The sequence below is a fragment of the Coregonus clupeaformis genome, chromosome 11, assembly GCF_020615455.1.
Source record: "Coregonus clupeaformis isolate EN_2021a chromosome 11, ASM2061545v1, whole genome shotgun sequence".
NCBI lineage: Eukaryota > Metazoa > Chordata > Actinopteri > Salmoniformes > Salmonidae > Coregonus > Coregonus clupeaformis.
Genome location: NC_059202.1, coordinates 6760696 through 6778701, shown reverse-complemented (window position 1 = coordinate 6778701; position 18006 = coordinate 6760696). Strand labels below are relative to the sequence as shown.

General features: G+C 46.2%; 1 long non-coding RNA gene across 1 annotated transcript in view; it reads left to right on the top strand.

The window, feature by feature from the left end:
* The window catches only part of LOC121576944, a 174258-nt gene extending 156498 nt beyond the window's left edge, over positions 1-17760 (top strand). The window contains exons 4-5 of the long non-coding RNA XR_006002545.2: positions 16934-17018; positions 17129-17760. This is a non-coding gene — a long non-coding RNA (uncharacterized LOC121576944). The remainder of the gene's footprint in view (positions 1-16933; positions 17019-17128) is intronic.
* The last annotated feature ends 246 nt before the right edge of the window (positions 17761-18006 follow it).

Genomic DNA, 18006 nt, shown 5'->3' with positions numbered 1-18006 from the left:
CAGATGGCGAAAACCTGGAAAAGCGTTCTTATAATCGTTAGCCACTGACATGTTGAACACAAGACTTTAGCTTGTTCTCTCCCTCTCACTCCCCCTCTCTATTTTGTTCTTTTTTTCCAAGGTGAAGAATGCAGGAAGGAAAAGTGTGTTGGATAGCTTTAGGCCATATTCCACCAAGTTCAGCTTCTCCTCCTTGATGTGGCCCAGGATGTGAATTCAATGCACAAATATTTGCAAGGTAGTTTATTTCTCTTTAGGACTCGCTCTACCTGAACTGGGATGCCACTTAGAGCCACACTTAGACAGCCCCTGGACAAGGTCCCCTTTCATTCCAGGCTGGGACCTGGACCTGCACTCCCCCAGCAGTTAGGGTCGTCTGGACGCCCGCTTGACGGACCTGCTGCATCTGAGTGACTGTGAATGGCTGCATCTTATTGCAGTTCCCTTTATAGTGCACTACTTTTGACCATAGGGCTCTGGTCAAAAGTAGTGCAATATAGGGAATAGGGTGTCATTTGGGATGCATCTGCTGTTGCTGGGGAAATGCATGTATGATAAATGCAGGGGCTGGAACAACAGCTGAGTTGAGGCAGGGCTTGGCCCGGAGTCCAGGACTGTTTCAGACACGCAAGAGCAGTTTCCTCATGTCTTGGCTCTTTTCATTAATTACCTCTTTCATTTTTTTCCCAATAATAACCAAACTCTTCTACTCAGTATTCAAAACACCAATTTTTCCCTTTTGGTTTTTCTGTTTTCCTTTTTTTCTTGTATTTATTTCCACTCCTGTCTTTCTGGCAGGGCAGACTGCAAGCTCATAACTGTAACTCAATCTCCTGGCTGGGAGGGTGGGCGGGCGGCCACGGGGGCCAGTGCAGACCATGCGTGGGTGAGTGGGTGGGCGGTCGGCGTCTGGAAGGCAGAAAAAGGGGTGTTCAAAGTACACCTCTCAGCCAATGAGCTTCTCTGTTCACCTAAAGACAATGACACTCCCTTTCTGAGGATTTCCTTTGTTTATCTACATGAGGAAACATTTCTCTTTTGAAGTGAAGGTGAATATTTGTCAGTGGGTGCTGTAGGTGGGTGTGGTGCAGGAATCAGGCGCAGGACGCAGAAACTTAGTCCAAAAGACTTTAGTGAACAATCACTTAGAACACGAGCCAAAAAAGCCCGGAGGCGAGAAAATGCGCACACAGGCGTAAAACAAAATGCGCACTAACATGTGCGAGAACCCTCACTCAAACAGAGGAGGAAACAACGAAGCAAAGACAACCAACAGTCGCGCAATCACACACAACACCTGACAAACACAACGAGAACTTATAGGACAATAATTAACGCTAAACGATAACAGGTGTACAACATCAAGACAAAACCAAACGAACATCGAAACATACAACGGTGGCAGCTAGTACTCCGGAGACGACGACCGCCGAAGCCTGCCCGAGCAAGGAAGAGAGGCAGCCTCGGCCGAAACCGTGAATATTAGAGAAGAGACCAATAGGCACATTACTGCTGCATCATTCATGTTACATTACTCTAGACATTTGAAAATAGCTAGATGATTGAATGAACTCTATGATAACACACACAAAAAACAACTATACATACCATAAAACAACTTTACACATTTTGACTTCCCTCCACACACTTGCGTACTGGACACGCCTGCACCGGGGCCCACGAGCTCTGGGGGCCCATGCGCCTATCATCGAAGTCTATTTTTTTGTTTGTTTAATAAATCATTTTGACAGTAACCCTCCAAAAAGTCCTTTATAAACCTTTTTAATTTCCATATGTACTAGGAAGCTAAGTGTTTTGTTCTTGGGCTTCAGCAATGTGACTGAAAAAGTGCCTCAGGCCTTGAAAAAAAAAAAATGAACTGATTGAAAGTAAGGAGATATACCAGCGAACAAATGCCTTGGCAAAGGCTATGACAGCACCAGTGCAGGTGTTCAAAAGCTCATATCAGACCGAGAGACTAATGCTTTTTAGAAAACGATCTCTCCGCAGAAGCGACAGTTACAGGGATGGTAAAAACAGCTTGATTGCCATAGCAACATCAGGGAAACCTGGCAGAAGGGAGTGGTGATTCAAATACAGCAGTTCTGCAACATCTTTAATTGAGCCTCTCATTCTCCTTAATTGCCCTAATCCCCAGGACTCGAAGGAGGAAGAGACGGCGCAAGAGAGGCAAACGAGCGTCTCCCTGACGAGACGACGTCGACAAGTAAATAAACCGCCTCTACCCTCTGTTCTATTGAAAAACGTACAATCACTAGAGAACAAACTGGACGAGTTCCATTCGAGACTATCCTATAGGAGGCACCTGAAGAACTGTAATATTCTATGTTTCTCAGAGTCTTGGCTGAACAAAGGCATGGATAATATTCATCTAGCTATTCATCTAGCTGGCTTTTCTATGCATCGTCAAGACCAAACAGCAGCTTCGGGTAAGGTTAAGGAGGAGAGGTGTGTGTCTCTTTGTTAACAACAGCTGGTGCGCAATCTCTGTTAAGGAAGTCTCAAGGTTTTGCTTGCCTGAGTTAGAATACCTCATGATAAACTGCAGACCATACTATTTACCAAGAGAGTTTTCATCTATATTTTTCGTAGCTGTTTATTTACCACCACAAACCTATGCTGGCACTAAGGACGCACTTAACGAGCTGTATAGGGCGATAAGCACACAAGAAAATGCACATCCAGCGGTGGTACTCCTAGTGGCCGGTGATTTTAATGCAGGGAAACTGAAATCTGTCTTACCTCATTTTTACCAGCATGTCACTTGTGCAACTAGAGGCAAATAAACTCACCTTTACTCCACACACAGCAATGCATACAAAGCTCGAATCCTACTACACTGGCTCTGACGCTCGTCGGATGTGGCAGTGCTTGCAAACTAACACGGATCACAAAGGGAAACCCAGACGCGATCTGCTTAGTGACAAGAGCCTACCATACGAGCTAAATTCCTTCTATGCTCACTTTGATGCAAGCAACACTGAACCATGCATGAGAGCACCAGCTGTTCCAGGTGACTGTGTGATCTCGCTCAACGTAGCCGGACAGATTACCAGCATGGGTACTCAGAGAATTCACTGACCAGCTGGGAAGTGTCTTCACTGACATTTGCAACCTCTCCCTTACCCAGCCTTTAATACCTACAGTTGACGTCGGAAGTTTACATACACTTAGGTTGGAGTCATTAAAACTTGTTTTTCAACCACTCCACACATTTCTTATTAGCAAACTATAGTTTTGGCAAGTCGGTTAGGACATCTACTTTGTGCATGACACAAGTAATTTTTCCAACAATTGTTTACAGACAGATTATTTCACTTATAATTCAATGTATCACAATTCCAGTGGGTCAGAAGTTTACATACACTAAGTTGACTGTATCTTTAAACAGCGTGGAAAATTCAAAAAAATGATGTAATGGCTTTAGAAGCTTCTGATAGGCTAATTGACATCATTTGAGTCAATTGGAGGTGTACCTGTGGATGTATTTCAAGGCCTACCTTCAAACTCAGTGCCTCTTTGCTTGACATCATGGGAAAATCAAAAGAAATCAGCCAAGACCTCAGAAAGAAATTGGTAGACCTCCACAAGTCTGGTTCATCCTTGGGAGCAATTTCCAAACGCCTGAAGGTATCTGTACAAACAATATTACGCAAGTATAAACACCATGGGACCACTCAGCCGTCATACTGCTCAGGAAGGAGACGCGTTCTGTCTCCTAGAGATGAACGTACTTTGGTGTGAAAAGTGCAAATCAATCCCAGAACAACAGCAAAGGACCTTGTGAAGATGCTGGAGGAAACAGGTACAAAAGTATCTATATCCACAGTAAAACGAGTCCTATATCGACATAACCTGAAAGGCCGCTCAGCAAGGAAGAAGCCACTGCTCCAAAACCGCAATAAAAAAGCCAGAGTAAGGTTTGCAACTGCACATGGGGACAAAGATTGTAACTTTTGGAGAAATGTCCTCTGGTCTGATGAAACAAAAATAGAACTGTTTGGCCATAATGACCATTGTTATGTTTGGAGGAAAAAGGGGGTCGCTTGCAAGCCGAAGAACACCATCCCAACCGTGAAGCACGGGGGTGGCAGCATCATGCTGTGGGGGTGCTTTGCTGCAGGAGGGACTGGTGCACTTCACAAAATAGATGGCATCATGAGGGAGGAAAATTATGTGGATATATTGAAGCAACATCTCAAGACATCAGTCAGGAAGTTAAAGCTTGGTCGCATATGGGTCTTCCAAATGGACAATGACCCCAAGCATACTTCCAAAGTTGTGGCAAAATGGCTTAAGGACAACAAAGTCAAGGTATTGGAATGGCCATCACAAAGCCCTGACCTCAATCCTATAGAACATTTGTGGGCAGAACTGAAAAAGCATGTGCGAGCAAGGAGGCCTACAAACCTGACTCCGTTACACCAGCTCTGTCAGGAGGAATTGGCCAAAATTCACCCAACTTATTGTGGGAAGCTTGTGGAAGACTACCCGAAACGTTTGACCCAAGTTAAACAATTTAAAGGCAATGCTACCAAATACTAATTGAGTGTATGTAAACTTCTGACCCACTGGGAATGTGATGAAAGAAATAAAAGCTGAAATAAATCATTCTCTCTACTATTATTCTGACATTTCACATTCTTAAAATAAAGTGGTGATCCTAACTGACCTAAGACAGGGCATTTTTACTAGGATTAAATGTCAGGAATTGTGAAAAACAGAGTTTAAATGTATTTGACTAAGGTGTATGTAAACTTCCGACTTCAACTGTACATGTTTCAAGCAGACTACCATAGTCCCTGTGCCCAAGAACGCCAAGTTCAGGCACTTGTCATCTCCCGTCTGGATTACTGCAACTCGCTGTTGGCTGGCCTCCCTGCCTGTGCCATTAAACCCCTACAACTCATCCAGAATGCCGCAGCCCGTCTGGTGTTCAACCTTCCCAAGTTCTCTCACGTCACCCCCCTCCTCCGCACACTCCACTGGCTTCCAGTTGAAGCTCGCATCCGTTACAAGACCATGGTGCTTGCCTATGGAGCAGTGAGGGGAACGGCACCTCCGTACCTTCGGGCTCTGATCAGTCCCTACACCCAAACGAGGGCATTGCGTTCATCCACCTCTGGCCTGCTGGCTCCCCTTCCTCTGCGGAAGCATAGTTCCCGCTCAGCCCAGTCAAAACTGTTCGCTGCTCTGGCACCCCAATGGTGGAACAAGCTCCCTCATGACGCCAGGACAGCGGAGTCACTCACCACCTTCCGGAGACATTTGAAACCCCACCTCTTTAAAGAATACCTGGGATAGGATAAAGTAATCCTTCCACCCAATCCTTCCACCCCCCACCCCAAAAAAAAAAAAAAAAAAAAAGTGTAAAGTGGTTATCCCACTGGCTATAGGGTGAATGCACCAATTTGTAAGTCGCTCTGGATAAGAGCGTCTGCTAAATGACGTAAATGTGCCCTTGAGCAAGGCACTTAACCCTAATTGCTCCTGTAAGTCGCTCTGGATAAGAGCGTCTGCTAAATGACTAAAATGTAAATGTAAATGTAAGTTAACCTGTCTAAATTACTATCGCCCTGTAGCACTCACATCTATAGCCATGAAATGCTTTGAAAGGCTGGTCATGGCTCACATCAACGCCATCATCCCAGACACCCTGGACCCACTCCAATTCTCATACCGCTCCAACAGATCCACAGATGACGCAATCTATATTGCACTCCACACTCCCCTCTCCCACCTGGACAAGAGGTACACCTATGTGAGAATGCCGTTCATTTACTATAGCTCAGCTTTGAACAGCATAGTGCCCTCCAACGTCATCACTAAGCTCAGGACCCTGGGACTGAACACATCCCTCCGCAACTGGATCCTGGCCTTCATGATGGGTCTCCCCCAGGTGGTGGGGGTAGGCAACAACACAGCCTCCACGCTGACCCAAGCCATGAGGTCGAAGGAATTGTCCGTAGAGCTCCGAGACAGGATTGTGTCGAGGCACAGATCTGGGGAAGGGTACCAAAACATGTCTGCAGCATTGAAGGTCCCCAAGGACACAGTGGCCTCCATCATTCTTAAAGTTTGGAACCACCAAGCCTCTTCTTAGAGCTGGCCGCCCGGCCAAACTGAGCAATCGGGGGAAAAGGGCCTTGGTCAGGGAGGTGACCAAGAACCCGATGGTCACTCTGACAGAGCTCCAGAGTTCCTCTGTGGAGATCGGATAACTTTTCAGAAGGACAATTGTCTCTGCAGAACTCCACCAATCAGGCCTTTATGGTAGAGTGGTCAGACGGAAGCTACTCCTCAGTAAAAGGCACATGACAGCCCGCTTGGAGTTTGCCAAAAGGCACCTAAAGGACTCTCAGACCATGAGAAACAAGATTCTCTGGTCTGATAAAACCAAGATTGAACTCATTGGCCTGAATGCCAAGCGTCACGTCTGGAGGAAACCTGGCACCATCCCTACGGTGAAGTATGGTGGTGGCAGCATCATGCTGTGGGGAGATTTTTCAGCGGCAGGGACTGGGAGACTAGTAAGAATCGAGGGAAAGATGAACGGCGCAAAGTACAGAGAGATCCTTGATGAAAACCTGCTCCAGAGCGCTCAGGACCTCAGACTGGGGTGAAGGTTCACCTTCCAACAGGAGAACGACCCTAAGCACACAACAAAGACAACGCAGGAGTGGCTTCGGGACAAGTCTCTGAATGTCCTTAAGTGGCCCAGCCAGAGCCCGGACTTGAACCCAATCGAACACCTCTGGAGAGACCTGAAAATAGCTGTGCAGTGACACTCCTCATCCAACCTGACAGAGCTTGAGAAGATTTGCAGAGACAAATTGGAGAAACTCCCCAAGTACAGGTGTGCCAAGCTTGTAGCGTCATACCCAAGAAGACTTGAGGCTGTAACTGCTGACAAAGGTGCTTCAACAAAGTACTGAGTAAAGGGTCTGAATACTTATGTAAATGTGATATGTCACCTTTTTTTTTGTTGAAAATTCCTTGTCATTATTGGGTATTGTGTGTAGATTGATGAGGGGAAACAAACTGTTTAATCCATTTTAGAAAAAGGCTGTAACGTAACAAAATGTGGAAAAAGTCAAGGGGTCTGAATACGTTCCCAATGCACTGAAGCTATAGATAGTAGGCTACACTGAATAATGAACAATCCCTAGCAAGCTAGTGTTTTGAGAGTGGATTTACTGTAACATTTGGCATTAATAGACTGGGTTTACGCAAAACTTTCTATCCAAGCTGGGAGAGAGCGCAGGACGGCTCATGTCATGCAGGTTCAGGTAGCCTATACAGGACAGTTGTATATTCAAAAAAATCTATTGGTAGATGATTAGTATGCTGTTGCATTGAAAATTAATTTTTGCAATCTGCAATGTATGAATTTCCAACTTTAATTACTGAACAAGTAATTACATTATTGCCGCCAGCGACACCGTGCATAGCTTTGTGAAATGTTAGGCTTAACATGAGGAAATGATGACCAAATACCAATAAAGATTTATCCATTAGCTAAAGCAAAGCTATAGGCTACATGCCCAGGCACCACAGAAAGCCTTTAATCGATTCGATGTCGCAATTTCAGCACCATGGACAGCGATCGGTAGTCTATACTTTGTGAGTGGCTATTTCATTTTGGGGGGGTGGGAGGGGGGTTGGGGGTACTCCAACCATGCAGAACTGCGTTACGGAAGTGCCTCCACAGCAGATGATGTTTTTACTAAAACGCTCGCTTCACTTAAATTAGCTCATCTAAGATGGCCACCTATTCAGCTCTTAAAAGGGGCCTAACCCCCATTTCCCCAGACCGTCTTTCATCCTGCTTTCTGACCCTCCCATATGTGCCGCTAATCTCTCCCTTGTGTCTCTGAAATGTCAGTGCGGAGGAGCGAGCATGTACTTGCTCGCTATGGATTTCCCATGGAATGGACATTTTCGGTTCAGCCTGTGTTACGTGTTTTGATAGGCAATGATTATGAAGTATTTATTTTCCTACTGGGTGTGGGAACCAAACCTGTTGGTACACTACCATCGTGACTGAGGCTGCTGTCTGGTTCAGCCCACCAGGGGTGATTCTATGCTGGGGGAAGTAGTGGATCACACGGATCTCACTAGACCTGGATATTACATCTTCAATTATCAAATAGAGGATCTAGATCCAGCTCTAGACCCAGCTCAAGGTGTGCTGTAATGAGTGGTGGATATAAAGAGGAAGTAATGTGTAAAAGGGGAAAACCTGTCTCCTTGGCAGACAGAAAGGAGCATCCCTAACAAACAGGACACAGGCAGAACCACCTTGTTTGTATAGATGGGCTGTGTGCCAATAAGATTCTTGGTTGGGATACAATAGGATACAGTAAAAGAAAATCCAGTTGATCCCAACCCCAATACTTGAATCTATTAGAATCGTATGTGAACACTTTAATACATATCAACATGCTTTTGTATGTGTGTGCATGTTTGTTTTTGTTTGCGTTGCAGCCAGGGAGATAATTCCAGGGTGGAGTGTCCAAGGGGTTAAAAACCCTATCTGCCTCTGGAATTAATGGTGGAGGTTTGGTGGTGGAGGAGGGGGAGGGGAGGGATGGGGAGAGGGAGGGAGCCTCGTCGGCAAGACAATTCCCCCGACGTGGGCCATTCACAGACACAGGAAATGCTTGACCTCACACCCTGAGAAACATCCACAGCAGCCCACTTGTGTTCAAGGTGTAATTGGGCGTAATTAGGGGCTGGCAGATAGGAGGACCTGCATGCTCCACATGCCTTCCTTCCTCCTGCCTGCATGCCTCCACACTCCCCTTGCCTCGCCTGCCTGGCTGGTGCCTCCCTGGAGCCAAAATATTTACAGCAAATATACTGCTTCTCAACATGCAGCAGAGGAAACTTTAAGACAACAAAGATTCATTCAGATACTGCATTTTTAAGCTTTAGGTTGGTAGGGCTTATGAAAATGTTGGCTAAAATGAAATCCGTAAATCGTGTTTGTCTGTCGGCCATTGATGTGATGTGGGATGGAGGAGGGGTTGGGGGGTACACGGGGTGTGGCACAGATGTACCTCAACAGTCTTCTACTTAAAGCATCCTGGGTGACAGGGTAGAGAGGTCTGAGCTAGTCTATGGACCAGCCTCGTTCTTCTTGTCTGACTCTGCTCCTAATCTGTTCCCTTCTTACCTATAGGACAATGGAAGCCAGGCTTCCTGTGTGGAGATGGGAGCGGGGACCCCCACCTCGCAAGTAAAACATTTTAGTGGTCCCCCTCCTGACGGCAGAGAGAAAAAATTTAAGTTATAAAGTTAAGGTTGTCGTTTTTTATGTCTCTGCGTGCAGTTTGAAAGAAGTTGCTAACTAGCGCTAGTGCAATTGCGAACTAGCGTTAGCTACTATTGGCTCACAAAACTACATTTACATTTACATTTACGTCATTTAGCAGACGCTCTTATCCAGAGCGACTTACAAATTGGTGCATTCACCTTATAGCCAGTGGGATAACCACTTTACAATGTCTTTTTTTTTTTTTTTTTTTTTGGTGGGGTGGGGTAAGGCGGGGGTAGAAGGATTACTTTATCCTATCCCAGGTATTCCTTAAAGAGGTGGGGTTTCAAATGTCTCCAGAAGGTGGTGAGTGACTCCGCTGTCCTGGCGTCATGAGGGAGCTTGTTCCACCATTGGGGTGCCAGAGCAGCGAACAGTTTTGACTGGGCTGAGCGGGAACTGTGCTTCCCCAGAGGTAGGGGAGCCAGCAGGCCAGAGGTGGATGAACGCAATGCCCTCGTTTGGGTGTAGGGACTGATCAGAGCCTGAAGGTACGGAGGTGCCGTTCCCCTCACAGCTCCGTAGGCAAGCACCATGGTCTTGTAGCAGATGCGAGCTTCAACTGGAAGCCAGTGGAGTGTGCGGAGGAGCGGGGTGATGTGAGAGAACTTGGGAAGGTTGAACACCAGACGGGCTACGGCATTCTGGATGAGTTGTAGGGGTTTAATGGCACAGGCAGGGAGCCCAGCCAACAGCGAGTTGCAGTAATCCAGACGGGAGATGACAAGTGCCTGGATTAGGACCTGTGCCGCTTCCTGTGTAAGGCAGGGTCGTACTCTCCGAATGTTGTAGAGCATGAACCTACAGGATCGGGTCACCGCCTTGATGTTAGCGGAGAACGACAGGGTGTTGTCCAGGGTCACGCCAAGGCTCTTCACACTCTGGGAGGAGGACACAACGGAGTTGTCAACCGTGATGGCGAGATCATGGAACGGGCAGTCCTTCCCCGGGAGGAAGAGCAGCTCCGTCTTGCCAAGGTTCAGCTTGAGGTGGTAATCCGTCATCCACACTGATATGTCTGCCAGACATGCAGAGATGCGATTCGCCACCTGGTTATCAGAAGGGGGAAAGGAGAAGATTAGTTGTGTGTCGTCTGCGTAGCAATGATAGGAGAGGCCATGTGAGGATATAACAGAGCCAAGTGGCTTGGTGTATAGCGAGAATAGGAGAGGGCCTAGAACTGAGCCCTGGGGGACACCAGTGGTGAGAGCACGTGGTGCGGAGACAGCTTCTCGCCACGCCACTTGGTAGGAGCGACCGGTCAGGTAGGACGCAATCCAAGAGTGAGCCGCGCCGGAGATGCCCAGCTCGGAGAGGGTGGAGAGGAGGATCTGATGGTTCACAGTATCAAAGGCAGCAGACAGGTCTAGAAGGACAAGAGCAGAGGAGAGAGAGTTAGCTTTAGAAGTGCGGAGAGCCTCCGTAACACAGAGAAGAGCAGTCTCAGTTGAATGACCAGTCTTGAAACCTGACTGGTTTGGATCAAGAAGGTCATTCTGAGAGAGATAGCAAGAGAGTTGGCTAAAGACGGCACGCTCAAGAGTTTTGGAGAGAAAAGAAAGAAGGGATACTGGTCTGTAGTTGTTGACATCAGAGGGATCGAGTGTTGGTTTTTTGAGAAGGACTACCTCACTTCCTTCATACTGGACACAGAGACATAAGTTCATCTGACTGGGGAAGTAGATAAAGGGCCTCATTGCCAAAATCCTGAAACATCCCTTTAACAATTAGTAGAGACCCCGACTGAGTTCCTAAAAAAAGATTTGGGGCCCCCTAGCAGCCGGGGGCCCTAAGCGACCGCTTATGTCTCTTATGCCCATTGCCGGCCATGGTTGAGGGGATCTTGAAGAGGGGAGGGAAAAAGAGAGGAGATGGGGGATAAGAAATGGAGTAGGGGAGAGGGGATCTTGAAGAGGGGAGGCTTGAGAGGGGAGATGGAGAAGAGGGGTAGTGATCAATCAGGAGGTATAGGGCTCTGACCTCTGACCTGCTGTGAGAGAACAGGATGCCACCATGGTGAACCTGTGAGGACCCAGGCATTTAAGACCCTGGGACCCAGCCCAAGCCTTTCTCTATGATGAATGGGATGCTAGCATGAACACAAATTGCCCCGTAATAATGACAGACAGGCATATAACCAAGCATATAACCTAGCCTGCTAAGAACAAAGAGAAATGGATAGAATTAGAGAGAGAGCGAGATTGAAATAGCGAGAGGTAGACATACAGCAGAGGATTACCCTACGGGAGGGAGGGAGGGAGGGAGGGAGGGAGGGAGGGAGGGTGGGGGAGCGAGATTGATTTACAACAGAGAGAGAGCGGATGCTGGTGTTTTCTCCCCACTCTGCTGACCCTGGAGCCGGTGTGAGGGCAAGATTCCAGAGGCCCCTCAGCAGCAGCTCCGCCCCGACAGACAGACAAGCAGCCAGGAGGGCATGTTAGTCATCCAAGCCCTCTCCCGCTCTCTCTCTCCCTCTCTCTCTCTCTCTCTCTCTCTCTCTCTCTGAGCCCAGAGCAGCTCCAAGCCCTGGGAACTGTTTACACTTAGTACTCCTGGCTCTTCATATAGGCTAAAAACAGCTGTTTGGTTCACAGGCTGATTCAGCCAGAGCGCCAGCCTCCCTTTTTATAGCCACGGCATGACACAGCCTGGTAGATCTCTCCTCTTTCCTTTTTTCCCTCCCCCCAAAACAACGTGTCCCTCTGTCTTTGAGGAAACACATGTATTATATTAGTCCTGTGGAAGCGGCCCAGTGATTGAAAGGTGACCCTGCTCCCTTGTTCCGCTGCTGGAATTCCAGAGGTAATGGATCATGAAAGGAGGCCTCTTCAGTACATGTAGACAGGCAGAGGAGCAAGGCAGGAGGAGCTAGGTGGAGCCAGAGCCACCTACAGTTTCACCCTCCTCACCTCATCCTCAGTGTTATTATGGGACGCTGCCCAGAACCAGTTATCATTCCGCCTGTCCCTGTCCCTCAGCCCTGAAGACCCAGGCTTTTGATCTCCGTCCTGGCCTGGCGGAGTAAAAAAAAACATGAATAGAGTCATCACAGTGTGCCAATCAAACCAATTATGGCCCATTTCTGGTAAATGGTAAATGCCATTACTGTTTTTTTACAAGGTGAGGGAAGAAATGGTGAAGCATCCAGATGGTGCTTGACATGTTTCCAACTCAATCAACACAGACCCAATGACACCAGAGTCATTTTTCAGCAGAGCCATGCAGGATATCATATCAGCCCCCATTCACAAATCTGATTCAGTAAACTGGCATCTCTACAATTTTCCTTTAGTGCCATATCTGTTCTCCAGGTAAAATGAATGTTTTTGTTGATATTCATTACTGTAGCATTTTAATTGAGAGATTGTATTGCATTTAAAACCTTTTCGACATTGGCAGCGGTTCTGATGCCTGTTCTTGTGTGAGATACTGATACTGCACCGTGATGAACTCTGTCCATGTATTGTTGCATGGCTGCTTGAGCTCAGCATTATCAACATGCCATAGCACACACTCTGTTGGGCTCATTGTGAAAACCAGCCTGGAAGCTGGGCTCAATGCCTTTTTGTCATGCTGAGACAGTTGTCTGGTGAAGCTATGGCAGGTGTGAGGAGAGCCCATCCACCCCTACCTACACTGCCTCCATGTTCTATAGCAGGGGTATTCAACTCTTACCATATGAGGTCGGGAGCCTGCTGGTTTTCTGTTCTACCTGATCCTTAATGGTGTCCCAAGTCTAAATAATTCCCTGATTAGAGGGGAACAATGAACAAATGCAGTGGAACTGACTTCGAGGTCCAGAGTTGAGTTTGAAGGTTCTATAGTATCTTGATGAAGCAATGCAAGTTAATGTTCCCAGGAAAATATAGGGGGAGAAAAAAAATAATATCCCTGTTAATGTACAGGTAACTACCACAATAATGGAAACACTTGAGTAAATGAGGGATACAAAGTGTATTGATGGCAGGTGCTTCCACACAGGTGTTGTCCCTGAGGTAATTAAGCAATTAACATCCCATCATGCTTAGGGTCATTTATAGAAATGCTGGGCAGGCCATTATTTTGGCTGCCATGGTTACACCCCATAGGATGACAATGCCCCATCCACAGGGCACGAGTGGTCACTGAATGGTTTGATGAGCATGAAAATGATGTAAACCATATGCCATGGCCGTCTCAGTCACCAGATCTCAACCCAATTGAACACTTATGGGAGATTCTGGAGCGCCGCCTGAGACAGCGTTTTCCACCACCATCAACAAAACACCAAATGACGGAATCTTCTTGTGGAAGAATGGTGTTGCATCTCTCCAGTAGAGTTCCAGACCCTTGTAGAATCTATGCCAAGGTGCATTGAAGCTGTTCTGGCTCGTGGTGGCCCAACACCCTATTAAGACACTTTATGTTGGTGTTTCCTTTATTTTGGCAGTTACTTGTAGGTGTCCTTTGATAAATATCTGCTGAGACTTGGCATGGGACAACAAATCCCTCTGAGCCACAGAAAATCATTCAGGCCTAACTCGCAGGGTGATAAAGGGACATTGAAGCAGCCTGTGTGTGTGCGTGTGTGTGTACACCTTTCATTCATATTTTGTTGAGTATGAGGAATAGGACTCACTAATTCAGGAAATCTCTTTAGAAGTTGTCTCAAACTGGTAAAAACACACGTGCCTCATGAAGACATTGAGAAGCAGAGCATGTTGGCTGAGGTTAAGCTATTCAGATAAGTATAAACTGGTTACGAGCTGACAGGCAATAACAGGTGCAACTGAAATCATAGACAGAAACTTAATGTGATCAATGTTTCATGTTTTTACAGGGTGCTGCAAGAAATGTAGAGGTACATTTCATGTGCGAGGCATTGCACTTTAAGGCATTTGTTCAATTGCAGTTTTGCACATAACTTTGCCTTTAGTGAAGAGAATTGTCTTATTAATAAAAAATATATTGAATAGAACCACATTCTCATACATAAGATAAAAGCGTACCGTACATTGAATCATTGAAGACTTTGTGTTTATAAAGTGAGAACTAAACTGAGGCATACACAGACACAGCAGTTTTTACTGAGGGTTACAGATTTTCTTATCAAAATGGCATCTTAGGAAGCTAAGAAGTACGTGGCGGAGAGGAAATGCATTCAGCAGGGAGGGGTGTTTGACTCTCCTCTCTGCTCTGCTATTGTTGCTGTTAGACCCTTGCTGTTGTGACTGAGGTACCGGCAGCAATCACACACACCCTGAATGTTCTCTTCATCGTTCACACAACAGCATTCCAGCCATAACGACCTGTCCTCTCCTGGAAATAAACCCAAACACAGTCACATCTTCTGGATGGACGCCACTCACCAATCGATTCACTCACTTTGTGGAGGCGCTCTCCACTTTATTTGTAGATAGTAGATAAATACCCCTTTATAACTGGATGTCGACCTATAAGATACGACTTAATTGTGGGATGTAGATCTACAGTGCATTCGGAAAGTATTCAGAAATAAAATTCTGCCATGGCACTAAGCCCTTTTTTCTTACACCTTTACAGAGGATTCTACATTTGGAAAGTATTCAGACCCCTTCACTTTTTCCACATTTTGTTACGTTACATCCTTATTCTAAAATCGATTAAGTTGTTTCTTTTCCTTATCAATCTACACACAATACCCCATAATGACAAAGCAAAAACAGGTTTTTAGAAATGTTTGCAAATGTATAAAAAATAAAAACGGAAATATTACATTTACATAAGTATTCAGACCCTTTACTCAGTACTTTGTTGAAGCACCTTTGGCAGCGATTACAGCTTTGAGTCTTCTTGGGTATTTGTGTTTATTTGTGTTTATTATGGATCCCCATTAGCTGCTACCATGACGCTACAAGCTTGGCACACCTGTATTTGGGGAGTTTCTCCCATTCTTCTCTGCAGATCCTCTCAAGCTCTGTTAGGTTGTATGGGGAGCGTCGATACACAGCTATTTTCAGGTCTCTCCAGAGGTGTTCGATCAGGTTCAAGTCCGGTCTCTGGCTGGGCCACTCAAGGACATTCAGAGACTTGTCCCGAAGCCACTCCTGCGTTGTCTTGGCTGTGTGCTTAGGGTCGTTGTCCTGTTGGAAGGTGAACTTTCACCTTCGCTCTGGAGCAGGTTTTCATCAAGGATCTCTCTGTACTTTGCTCTGTTCATCTTTCCCTCGATCCTGACCAGTCTCCCAGTCCCTGCCGCTGAAAAACCTCCCCACAGCATGATGCTGCCACCACCATACTTCACCGTAGGGATGGTGCTAGGTTTCCTCCAGACGTGACGCTTGGCATTCAGGCCAAAGAGTTCAATCTTGGTTACATCAGGCGAGAGAATCTTGTTTCTCATGGTCTGAGAGTCCTTTAGGTGCCTTTTGGCAAACTCTAAGCGGGCTGTCATGTGCCTTTTACCAAGGAGTGGCTTCCGTCTGGCCACTCTACCATAAAGGCCTGATTGGTGGAGTGCTGCAGAGATGGTTGTCCTTCTGGAAGGTTCTCCAATCTCCACAGAGGAACTCTGTCAGAGAGACCATCGGGTTCTTGGTCACCTCAACTTCAATGCTGCAGAAATGTTTTGGTACCCTTCCCCAGATCTGTGCCTCGACACAATCCTGTCTTGGAGCTCTACGGACAATTCCTTCGACCTCATGGCTTGGTTTTGCTCTGACATGCACTGTCGACTGTGGGACCTTATATAGACAGGTGTGTGCCTTTCCAAATCATGTCCAATCAATTGAATTTACCACAGGTGGACTCCAATCAAGTTATAGAAACCTCAAGGATGATCAATGGAAACAGGATGCGCCTGAGCTCAATTTCGAGTCTCATAGCAAAGAGTCTGAATACTTATGTAAATAAGATATATATATATTTATTTTTTATACATTTGCAAAAATGTATAAAAACCTGTTTTTGCTTTGTCATAATGGGGTATTTTGTGTAGATTGATGAGAAAATTAAAATATGTAATCAATTTTAGAATAAGGCTGTAACGTAACAAAATGTGAAAAAAGTGAAGGGGTCTGAATACTTTCCAAATGCACTGTATATTTTGGGATGTAGGTCTATATTTTGGGATGTAGGTCTATATTATGGGATGTACACTAGATAATGGAATTCTGATCTTCTGGCTGTTGCTGGATATTACTGGAGGGACCTCTTTACTTTAATTATTTCATTCTCTTTCTTTCTTTCTTTCTCTCTCCCTCTATCTCTCTCTCTCTCTCTCTCTCTCTCTCTCTCCATCTCTCTCTCTCTCTCTCTCTCTCTCTCTCTCTCTCTCTCTCTCTCTCTCCATCTCTCTCTCTCTCTCTCTCTCTCTCTCCATCTCTCTCTCTCTCTCTCTCTCTCTCTCTCTCTCTCTCTCTCTCTCTCTCTCTCTCTCTCTCTCTCTCTCTCTCTCTCTCTCTCTCTCTCTCTCCATCTCTCTCTCTCTCCCTCTCTCTCTCTCTCTCTCTCCATCTCTCTCTCTCTCTCTCTCTCTCTCTCTCTCTCTCTCTCTCTCTCTCTCTCTCCATCTCTCTCTCTCTCTCTCTCTCTCTCTCTCTCTCTCTCTCTCTCTCTCCCTCTCCCCTCTCTCAGCTGTTCCTTGCAGGGCTGACTGAGTTAGTGCCTGTGCTGTTATGGGTTCATTGGGCTGGCATGCGGCAGGAATCTTTGGATCAAGGTAATTTCACACTGTTCAAAATTTTCCCAGGCTGTTAAGCTACCCTTTACCTTTGTGCCTCTCGAAGAACGAGATAAGGAGTGACACATGTTGCCATTAAACACACACAGCATCCCAGGAGCACCCAGGGCTGAAGCCACCAGCGGGACAAAGGAACGACTTGAAAGACATGGGCTATAAATTATCTTCTGACACTCCAGTTTCCCAAAAGGATCAGATTATTGCAGCCTGTCCAAGTGTGGGACGGTGCAGTGAATTCATGGGTGGTGCTGTAATAATGATGAAGGGAGTTGGATTTGTCATTGTGGAGGTCCAGAGTTTTGGGAGGGAGGCCAGGCTAGCGGGGCTCTCGTTTGTCTTTATCAGATACAATGAAGATAAGAAGGTGTATTCTTATTATCCTTATGAATTGTATTGATGTATATTAAAGTGTGTGCGTGTGTGAACGTTTGTGTGAACGTGGGTGTGTGGCATCATTTATGTCTACATCTGTGTCAGTGTCTCTATTCAACCAGCAACACGTGTGTTATGGTTCTTTTGTAATCTTCCCAGACTGTTCCATGTTATTATTAGATATACCAGATGAGTCAACACCTGATGGGTATGGATGGAAAATGAGAGAGGTATAATTGTTTAAGTAATCTAGTTAATCTCTACTATACCCAGCTCCTGCTCTCATGTACCATCTGTTACTGCTGGAGACCTCCGAGGCCCTAACCTAACCACACATACTGTAGGGAAGCTGGTGCCCTTACCCACTGTGTGTGTGTGTGTGTGTGTGTGTGTGTGTGTGTGTGTGTGTGTGTGTGTGTGTGTGTGTGTGTGTGTGTGTGTGTGTGTGTGTGTGTGTGCGTGCGTGTGTGTGTGCGTGCGTGCAGGTGTTTGCAGTGGGAATCAACAATGAGTTGACGACAATGAGCCCATCAACCCTTGAAACCCCAAGACTATTTGTTTCAAAGTCAATAGGAGAGCATCTTAAACACAGCTG